Here is a 10,773-nt window from a genome sequence, read left to right on the forward strand (position 1 = left end):
GCAAGGATCTGTTGGAGGTCCAGCTGTGCTGGTAGAGGAGGTCTGCTGTGCACTCAGGGCTGGAAGGGGCTCTTGAGTGCTGCCTGGGTGGAAGAGGTGACCTCTTCTTCTTGCTTCCCTGCAGCAGATGCAGTCCCCACTCCTGAGCAGTGCAGAGGAGCTGGAGGACAAGCAGTTGGTCAGGTGGGTGATAGCAGGTCTGGAGCTGCAGACCTGACAGGACCAGAGATCTGGGCTAGTGGAATAATACAATCATAGAATGGTTTGAGTTGGAAGGGACATTAAAGATCATCTAGTTCCAACCCTCCTGCATGGGCAGGAACACCTTCCACTAGATCAGTTTGCTCTACCCTCACACTAAAGAATTTCCTACTAAAATATCTAACCTAAATCTACCCTCTTCCAGGTTAAAGCAATTACCCCTTGTCCTGTTGCTACATGTGCTTATAAAAAGTCCCCTCCTCAGCTTTTCTGTAGGCCTCTTCAGGTTCTGGAAGGTGGCTCTAAGGTCTCCCCTAAGCCTCTTCTCCTCCTGCACAGGCAGGGCTCAGGGTACTGAAACCAGCTGGTGACTGGAGAGTCACTGCTTACCTCCTCTGAGCAGAACCCAAGGCCACGTGGCGCTGAGGAGGGATGTGGTGCTGGGAGGCTGCTCACCTACCCTGCTTTGGGTTTGTCTGTCTTACTGTGTCACCTCAGGAAGGACGAGGCATTTCTAATGTCTTCTGGCAGCAGGGAGAAAAGAGCAATGCTGTATGTACGTTCCTCTGCTGCCTTGATTTTTCACCTGTGATTGAGATTTTAATTTTGTATCCCATATGATTTTCCTGTTGTAACACACGCCTCTTGGCTGTCACTGAACAATGCCTGCTCTTGGCAGGGAAGGCAAATCTGAAAGGAAGCTCTTGAGCACTCTACTGTGTGAGTTCCTCAGATGATGGTTGTGTTTCTCCCCCTCATTCCACCCATTTTCAAATAATTTTCATGCTGGGAATAAATCTGAGTGCATAACATTCATGTTCAGTTTATAACCAGAGAAAATTGTATATATACAAGCAGCAATATGGAAAACAAATGAGCTGACAGAAGGACAGAAAGAGCACAGGGTGACCCAAAGACCACAGTTACAATGTTCACAGGAAGAGCAAATAACTTTGCAATTTCCATATAATTACAATTTCCCCCCAGCCCCAGGAAAAGAGGATTCTAAAAAAAACCTTTTTTAGTTCTTAAATTGTATTTCTTACCATTTATGCAGTGGTGGGAAAAAACCCCAACAACCCATCTCCCACCAACCAATATACTACAGGCCAATTATAACTAAGCAGCGCAAAGTTGAATTCTGTCCTGCATTTCAGCTATGAAATTCCAGTGAATTCAGTGGGGTTTTGTGACTGGAGGTCAGGATTTGGACACTATTTTATAAATTAAAGAACAGCAAGGTCTGTGCAGGGGCTGAATTATTTGGGTATTTTTGGAATGCCAGATATGCTGGATTGCTGAAAGTGTGCTGTCTCTGATGATACAGGGAAAGAAGTTTGGCAGGTTTTTTATTTTTATTTTGTTTTAATCTTTTCAGTGTGTTTGTCTTCCTTTTGTGATTGAAGCTGTTTTTCTTTGAAAGGCATCTACTTTTAGTTGGGAAAAAGCACAAAGCTGAGACATTCTGGGATAATTTTATCAAACGCTTTTGTCTTGATATGAGAAGTTTTAATTAAGAAAAAAATGTTAATTGACTTCAATGGAATCTTTGATGATAGGTTTACAATACACACCCCAATCTCAATAGACAATGTCTTTTAAACCCAAAATGGGTTAACAAACCTAAAAGAAATTTGAAATAGCTGCAAATTTTATTGGGGGAAGTTCACCTTCCCTTAGCTGTAAAGTGATTCTCAGTGTAAGTATGCTCACATACATGTCTCTGTAAAGAATATGTGCACATATAAGTTATTCAATTTTAAAAACAATTTCACCGTAGATGTATTTGCTATTCACTAATCATAATGTTCCTACATGTCTATGCAAAACAGGGATTAAATACTTTAACAAAGCAGATGTTCAACAAATGTAAAGCAAGAAAAGGAATTCAGGAGCACTTGGCAGAAATCTACACCCTTCATTAATAAATTTACCCCAAAATAAATTGTCCTTTCCTCATCACCAAGGACAGATGTAAGCACCTGGAGGTAGTAACCTGAATTAGATCCATCTACAACTCTTCTATCCTTTTCAGAAATGTAAAGATACTCCTGTAAATCCCAGCTGTGTTGCAACACTCACCTTCCTTGCCTTCACTTTCCTGTTCACTTCTTTGCTTCCCTGCTGACCTGTTGAGTGTAATATCTCCATGGTCTAGCAGCAGGATTGAGCCTTCAGTTCATGCTCAGATCCACCCTCACTGCTGGGCATTGCTTGGGACTGACCTGGACTTTTGGTGTCTCACCAAATCTTGCCCCCAGGCACCAGTAGCTGAGGCACCACTGGCAGTCTGGTCAGTGCCAGCAGAGAGGAGTGGGCAGGGCAACAGCCTGGGATGGACCTGACTGCCCTGGGGGGGTTTGGTCCAGGTCTGTCTCCAGGACTCAAGTGAATTCCTTTAAAAACAGCTCGGTGTGTCTACAGGAGCTGCTGTCACATCTTGATTGCAGTGTAGCTGCATACAAAGTGCAGTGACTGAAAATATTCCTGCCTTTTTGATAGTTTAATTGGTGGCATTTAGTTAATTGTGTATATTCTCTTTTAGCAGAATTCAATCTAGAATTACGCAACTGATGTGGTTTTTTTCCCAAAAGCAGAGTCACTCGAGCCTGCTGCTGCAGGAGAGCCCACCTGAGTCAGCCAACAACTTCAGTTCTTCAACCTGCTGTTTGCTGTCTGTTGCTATGGTGAAGCGATAGCACCAAACCCATACCAAAAAGGACATGGTATTTCTGAACAGATTTATGAGAAGGAAAAAACATGTAGAGGACAGAGAGGTCAGGGTGGGGGGTCCAGCAAGCTTAAGGGACTTTGAGGGCTTTCCTGAGGCAGTGTTTCTCATTCCCCTTTTAACTGAAGGTGCACCTAAGCCTTGGATGTATCATCTTGTGCAGTGCACTCTGGTGGGGTTTTTTTATGACCAATTAAATGTTCTCCTGAACTGTAAGTAATTATAATTTCAATTTGCATTTTTTCCCTTTGCTTTTTGGAGTCCATGCGCATATGTGCAGTGTATTCATTTCCAAGCTTTACATTCAGTTCTGGAGATCTTGGGTCCCAGCAGTGAAGCTCAGGTCACAGATCAACAAAAAACATAAAGAAAGTGTGTCAGTCTCTGTCTTTGCAGGGCCTGTAACATAGATGTCTTTTCTGACAATTGGGTTTTTAACCCCTCTTAAAGCCCTGTTGTGCTGCAGGGTGTTTTCCCACCAGGCTGGGATCACCCAACACTCTCCTTGTTTTCTTGCCCCCAGAGCCCGCCGGAGCAGCTGGTCCGCGCGGCCCCAGGAGAGACCCAGGGCTGGGTTCACAGCTCCTGCCGACAAAACGTGTTCCTTCTTCTCTCCGGCCAAGGACTTTGTACGTCACTCCCTGCCTCAGCAGTGACAGGGCACCTGGAGACAGGCAGCCTGTCTTTTAAAAGTTATGAGCCATGGCCAGAGCCACAGCCCCGCGCGGAGCAGCGTGGCGAGGCGGTGCAGCACCAGGGCTGCGCTTCTTGCAGAACGTTCTCCTCTTTCAGTCACTGGAGACAGAGCGGGTTTAACGTATCAATCTTGTCCGAGTGCCAGGGGCTGCCCCAGACCTGTTTCAAAGTGTGAACAGCAGCAGGATGGCCAAAGAAAAAGGACCCACATTTGGGTTCAGATATTGCTGAGTGTGGGGGGATACTCACGGTTTTGGAAACTGTTACGTGATGATGTGAAAGCCACTCTGACTATAGTAACATTTCAGGACTGTGAAATAAGCATCCTGTGGCAGCTTTCTTGTCCCAGCACCAGCCCTTCTGATTGCTTCCGTGAGTGTCTCTTCAATGGTGTCTGAACTGCACCTCAGCTGTATCATCACCAGCTTCTTTCTAACGTGGGGTCATGCCTCTCTTGATATCTAGTGCTTTGCTGGACTGCTGTTGGTTTGTAATTGCATTGGATTCCTAATAGAGTTTCTTGGTCTGCTGTCACAGCGTGATTGCAAGGACTTGTGCTGCATTGAATGTGGTCTTGATTACTTGCCAATTAAAGTTCAAGGAAAACACTTACAATCTTCTCCTTTAAAATTACATCTAGATTCCATCACCTCTGAAGGCTATGGGAAACTTGCAGAGATTGTTTCTAGTTGTTCTCTCTTCCTACTTTTAGTATTTGGCTTGGTGAGGTAGGTAGATAAGGTAGATAAATGTTTTTTTTTATTTATGTGTTTTTCCCCAGTGCTTTTAATTTTTTGAGTGTGGTTCTTGGCATGCAAAATGGAAGCAGAAATGCTCTTCTGAAGTTGATTTTTTCTCATTGCTCATACGCCAGGTTGCTTGTGGTTTGCAAGGTTTGGGATAGTGCATTTTTTAAAAAAGGATACATGGAAGCAGATGGTCCTGTGGTAGCTGAGCAAGGAAAGAGACGCCTGAAGAAAGCGTGTTGTAGCAGGAGGGATGTGTAAGATGAGGGAGTGGAGATGAGCGGGGAATGTAAGGAGACAGTATGTGGGGGGCAGGCAATTTCCAGGAGTCTGGCAGCATAGGAGATGCTGTGCTGTGGTGGCAAATCTCTTGGAGCAGGTGTGCAGGGGCAAACTGCCTGCCTGCCCCCTGGAGAGCCTGGCAGGATGTGCTGGGAACAAGCCAGAGCTGAGGTGTGAAGGGAAGCAAAAACAGGAGGGGGAGAAGGGAGAGAAAGGAAGAAAAAGCCGAGAGGAGTAGGAACAATGTGACAAGGAGCAGGGGGAGCCCACCTGTGAAGGTAACCGTGAGTTTCTGTTTATCTTGCCTGTGGTTATACTGCAAGGAGGTTTTGAGCTGCTGCCTAATATGACTGTCAATTACTTTAACTTGTATTTCTCACCTCAGTCCCCATGAAGTGCATTTGACAATAATTAATTTTGTGTGTGCAACTGGGAGTGTATCCTACTCATGCAGAGGTGTCAGCTTAATGGGATATGGCTACAGGGGATAACAGGCTGTGCCACCCCATTAGGGGATTGGGGGTGGAGGGGTAACCTGTTCACCAGGACTAATATTTTAATTGTTGGAACATTAGCTTTCTCAGAGTTGAATTGGGATCAGATTAACCTCTGTCTTTCTGAACCTGCATGCTGGCAAGCTCCTTAAACACCATTGCTAATTTTATTTTCTACTTTCAGCATGTATTTATGAGAACTCTTTTTGTTTCATAGGTTAAAGAGGGAATAATATCACTGGCTGAGATCCCAGTGAGCAATTACAAATATTTTACTATAGTTACAGGACTTGGAATTCAGCCTCAGCCTGTGGGTATCAGGAAATCCATGCGTGGAAATCCCACGTGTTGTAAGACTAGGAGGGTTTCATATGGAGAGATGCCTCCTTATCTTTACTGAATTCAAACTCTCGATTAAAAAAACCAAACAAATTTAAAAATAGCTCTAGGAAATCAACCCTCTGCAAACAGTTTTCAACTATGTCAGTTAGAGAAGGGTTAATTGAGCCTCTTCGTCTCTATTGCTTGTTAACACAGAAGGTCAGTGGTGGGAGAAGCTGAGTCCAAACTGAAGGCTTTTGAAGCAGCCCCCTAAGTAGCCTAATGAATATGCTGTTGAGATGAACAGGTCATTTCACACTTTTCTTGTCACTATTGTCCATCCAACCTTAAATGTCAACTCTGTCACTCTGATAGGCTGGTTCTGCTTAAAAAGGTTTCCTGGCTTTGTTAGATTCCTAGGAGCAATTTCCCCCCGCCCTTATTCCTAATTGCTGGCAGAACCCTATGGATGTGTTTATATCAGTCTTTTCATTCGGGTCAAGTCTTCACTAGAGAATTTTGCCAGTGGGTGAGGGTTGTGAAGAGATGCGACCCTGACAGAAGTGGAAGCACCAGATGCAGTTGTGGTTACACTGCTTAAACTGCAGCTTGCAGACCACAATGGAACAAGTGGCTTTGCTATGGGCAGGGTGGTTTGGTACGACCATGTGGCAGGATCCCTGTGTCTGTGTGAGGACCATTTCACAGAGCTGCTGTGCTGCATTTCAACTGCCCGGGAACCATCCAAGCCCAGGATGGTCCCAGCCTTGGGGAAGGGCTGGGAGTGGGGCTGGTGGAAGGGACCCTTCTGCTGCCACCTGCCTTGCAACTAATCTCTCGTGGTAGAGGTGGGTAGCCCCCTTCCTGGTGCTCCTACCATGGTCTTCAGCACATCTTTAATGTGCTGATGTTGGATGTCCAGGTTGCTTGAAAAAATATTTAATGGTAACTGAGTTGTATACCTGTTAGAAGTATTTATCTTAAACGTTTTCCTGCACTTCCTTACTTTGTGAATGGCAAAAAAAAGTCTTCTTGGGAGACTTCTATTTTCTCTATGACCCACAGCATTCTATGGCCTAGAAGGCCTCAGAAAATTAATTCTTGGTTCAGGAGAACAGCATGCAGGTGGCCCCAGGCTCTTCACTGAGACTTCTTGATAACTCCCTGTACTCCTTGCCTCAAATAGTCTCCCCGGTGAGGTGGTCAGGAGCACAACATGGGTGCTCCTAAATTAAATAGAGTCATGGGCTCAACATATTCCAAAGCTGGCTAAAGGATCCTGCATTGGTGTCCAGTCCCTCATTGCAGTTATTTGCAGACTCTCTTGGTTTTGATACCTGCACCAGCTGGTGGGTAGGAAGGTGGAAACTTGGGTATCAGCACAGGAAATCAACTGATGGGCTGAAACAGCACATCTCCAAGTGTGGATGCTGCAGACCAGAAGAACTTTTGTGGCTATTCCCAGCAATGATGCTGAATCTGAGCCCAAGAAGCTCCTCAGTAAAGAAACTGCTTTGGCAATGTACTATGTATCTGAGCTGCCCCTCCAAAATGGGAGCCAGGTAACTCTTTTATTCCTCCTGAAAAATGATCATATATGTTTGGGAAGATTTCAGACACAGTAGCTCATTTTGAGAACATCCTTGCATCGAGGGCCCTAGTAATTTTTCTGTGACTGGTCTGTCTTTGATTCACTAGGATGGTTTGGAATTTCAATATGTGAATTCAATGTGTGAATTCATACCAGCTTCTTCCCAGCTATTAGTAGGTGATGCTACCCATGATCAATATGGAATGCATTGTTCTTGGTGTGTAGCTGACCAATACTGGACAAACTCAGTGAGGACACAACATCAATTCAAATCAACCATTTGGCTGAAATCATCCCAAGTGCTGAGCAAATGTCTAGTGAAACCAGCAAGAGGTCACGTATAAGTTAATAATGTCAGGCTAATTTTCTACATCAAGACAGTTGGGATTCAGACTGGGAAGCTTGTTAAAAGTCTTGAGGAATAATCTTTTACACACAGTTGTCCTCCAGGATCCCTCTGAGGCATTTACAGTCTCACTGCTGGGAAGGAGATGGTCAAGGCACATTGTGAGAATGGCTGGATGAGCTGTGGAGCTATCAGGGGTGGTGAGGATGCAGTTTCCTGACTACATCCATCATACTGTGTTCTGCAAAGATCAGGTATCACTCTGGACCTTTTCAGCACTTCTGATTTCTGAACACCTTAAATACATGCTGGGCCTTGTTTTGCCAGACATCTGGCACAAATGGAGCAGGACAGAGCTGAGAAGGCCCACCAAGCTGTCACTAGTGTTCAGATGAGATCTGGCTGTTGGCTGAAGAACAGGTGAACTCACTGTAGCCCTCAGGCAATTCTAGGGAGCAGAGGAAGGCATTTAATTTGTAAACATGGGTGACTTTCCTGAATGTTAAATGTACTCATGTGCTCCATCGATTTGTTGTAGGACTCTCGCGTGTCTCCAGATTTTTTCACAGCAGCCTCCATGTTCTATCATCTCTAACTGAAGAGGAGATGTCATTCCACCTTGGCAGATAATTATGTCATCTCAGCTTTTTGCATCTGTGCCATTTCCTTGTCAGCACCAACATGATCTAGATGGGCCAGAAGCCTTCATTTTTTGGTGACTCCAGCTGGGACCAGACTTTGTGGTCAGTCTTCTCAGCAACAAGCTACTGCAAGTATTGGAAGCTATCTGCTTGCTGTGGGACCTTGAACCAAATCTTATGCCTTGGGCCTTATGCCTTATATTCAAGATATTGCCTGGCCTGGGTCCCTGCTGTGGGATGCAGGGTATGACTAACAGTTGCTTAAAAGTGTTGCATGTGTTTGTAAAATAAATCCTACCTGTAGCAATCAGGGTGGAGATCAGGTCAGGAGTTTCTGAAGGGAAGGTACAAGACTATGCATTGAGCTCTCCTACCATCATTGCAAACCTTGCTGCCTTCAATGCAAGAGCCAGGCATCTTGACATTTCTTTTAGTTTAGGTTTTTCTCATGCTTCCTATAGCATGAATACATTGTGATCTGTAATAGTAAAAAAACCCCAACAAAACAAAAAACAGGCCCCTACAATTTGCTAGAGCCACACTTCTTAGGAGTGTGTCCCTGCTCCTGGCTGTACCCTTCTGCCTCCTCCTTTGCCTCAGCTCTGCTACTCACCAGACTCCCTGGTTCAGCCCACTGATCTAGCAGAAAACAACCCAGCAAAAAAGGAGGCTGAATTTGTGTTTTTGTTTATTTTCTGTTAGGTTAGTAGTGAGCTGCCTTGGGTCCCAGAGGGGTCAGGTAAAAGCCAGAGCTGGGGTGTGAGAGGAAGTGGGATTGCATGTCCTGGAAGAAGTTGCAGAAAAGGTTGGATTTGCTCAGCCAGCTTCCTAAGTTGTTTTCTTGGTGCACCACAGGAAAGCACTCAGTGGCGGGGGCCAGGTGCAATGTGCAGGGCAGAGGGCACTGCAGGAGAGTTTGTCTGAGCAGTGGTGATGCTGGGGGTGAATAGGACCTTCCTCAATGGGGGTTATGTTCACCCATTTGCTGCTCAGCTCTCCGCTGCTTTCAAAACCATGCTGCGAGTGCTAGGACAAAACCTTCATCCCAGCTGTCTCTCAGCTACCAAAACACCTCCTTTGCTCCCTGGCCAGCTGTCAAAACTTTCCTGGCCTTCCTAGAACAGGAATCTCAGGGAATGTTTCCGCTGGCCTGTGAAAAATGGGAAGGATGCTCTGGAGATGACTGGCAGGACTGTGGATTTGGTGCCAGGTGCCTGTCCTAAGCAAGCTCCTAAGTAAGCCTGTCCATCAGGGCTGCCACCCCTTGCCCTGGTAACACTCCCAGCCTGGTGTGCTCTGTAGGCTGAGATTGTTGGTCGATGAAGGAAGTGTTTCAGATCAAAAATTTGTGCAACTTCAGAGCCAAGGAAAAAAAAAAAAAAGCAAAAAAAAAGCCTTAATTATTCAACTAGTTTGAAACACTTTAAAGCATCCCTAAAAATAGGTGAGAGGGATGTTTGTCAGCTACAAAGAGATTACCCTGCAGTAGTATTGCTTGTCTTATTTATGATGATGCTACAGAATACAGTCCCTCAGGTAGCCTCATTAATGTTTATGAATGAACCCCTTGTTTTATGCTTTTGGTTTTAGAAGGTAGAAATAGGGCGAGAAGCTTGTAAGACTGGTTTTGCCATATATGCCTTGGAAAGCCCAAGGGCACAGGTTTAAGGTCCCTATAAGCCTCAGTGGTTCTGTGTTTGGATGGTGATTGGATCTGAGCGCTTGCGAGTCCAGCTGAGGTGGACCCTGAAGGAGAAATCCAGGCAGGGCTTTGGCTAAAATCCTGGGTGAAATTCTGTACACTTCCCAGTGGGTTTATCAGCAGGAGGTTGGCTCTGTGTCTCATCAGTTGTTTTGGTTTGATCTCTTCCAGCACGGGCAACCTGTGACCATATGTTGTTACAGCCATCAGCACTTCCACAGGGCAGTATCTGATAGACCCCAATGCCTGCCAGCACCTCAGCCCAGGGTGGAGGCTTCTTTCCACTATCTGCTCCTTAAAGAGGGCAACTGTTTCTTCTGGCTATCTTAAAAGAAGGGTGGCAGTTACACCCAGCCCATAACAGTACGTGGTGGTTTCTGAGTTTTACCGCTCCAGCCTTAAAATAACAGCTCTTTTTTTTCTGAGCCAACCAACAATTGTGGTCAGCCACTAATACCAGTTTGGCTGCCCCATAGGAAGGAGCTCTTCCAAGAGAGCCAGAAGAGCCCTTGGTCCCAGAGCCACACCGGGTTGGTTGCAGCCAGAAGGGCTCGTTTACAGGCTTCCCTGCACACAGCCACCCTCTGGAACAACAACCGAATCCTGGAAAGTTAGTACCAAGCAAGTTCTGGAAGTAGGTTAGAAATAGTCATTTGAGTTGATTGTTTCGGTGTTTTATTTGATGAATAAGTGGGCAAGCTCTGATTCCCCCCCAGGAACAGGCAGTGTCTTGCTCTGTGCTTCCTTTGCCATCCCTGGTGTGTTTGTTGTGACTGTCCGCGGAGTTTAGTTTGGGCTCGGCTCCCTCCCCGCTCGGCGCAGCAGTGACCGGCTCTGCCAACGGTGCCAGTGCAACTGGAATCGCGCTCTTACGGGTTCAGGGCAGAAATTAGCGATACGGGGCTGTTTTAGGCCAAGGTTCCCATCCTCTCCCTCGGGATGAGGCCGCAGATGTCTCCTCTCGTCCCGTGGGTCCGCGTCCCCCGCGGAGACGTCTCCCCCGCTCTCGGAGGGGGTTCTCA

Source organism: Chaetura pelagica, unplaced genomic scaffold (genome assembly GCF_000747805.2).
Source record: "Chaetura pelagica isolate M959 unplaced genomic scaffold, ChaPel_1.0 scaffold344, whole genome shotgun sequence".
NCBI classification, from domain to species: Eukaryota; Metazoa; Chordata; class Aves; order Apodiformes; family Apodidae; genus Chaetura; species Chaetura pelagica.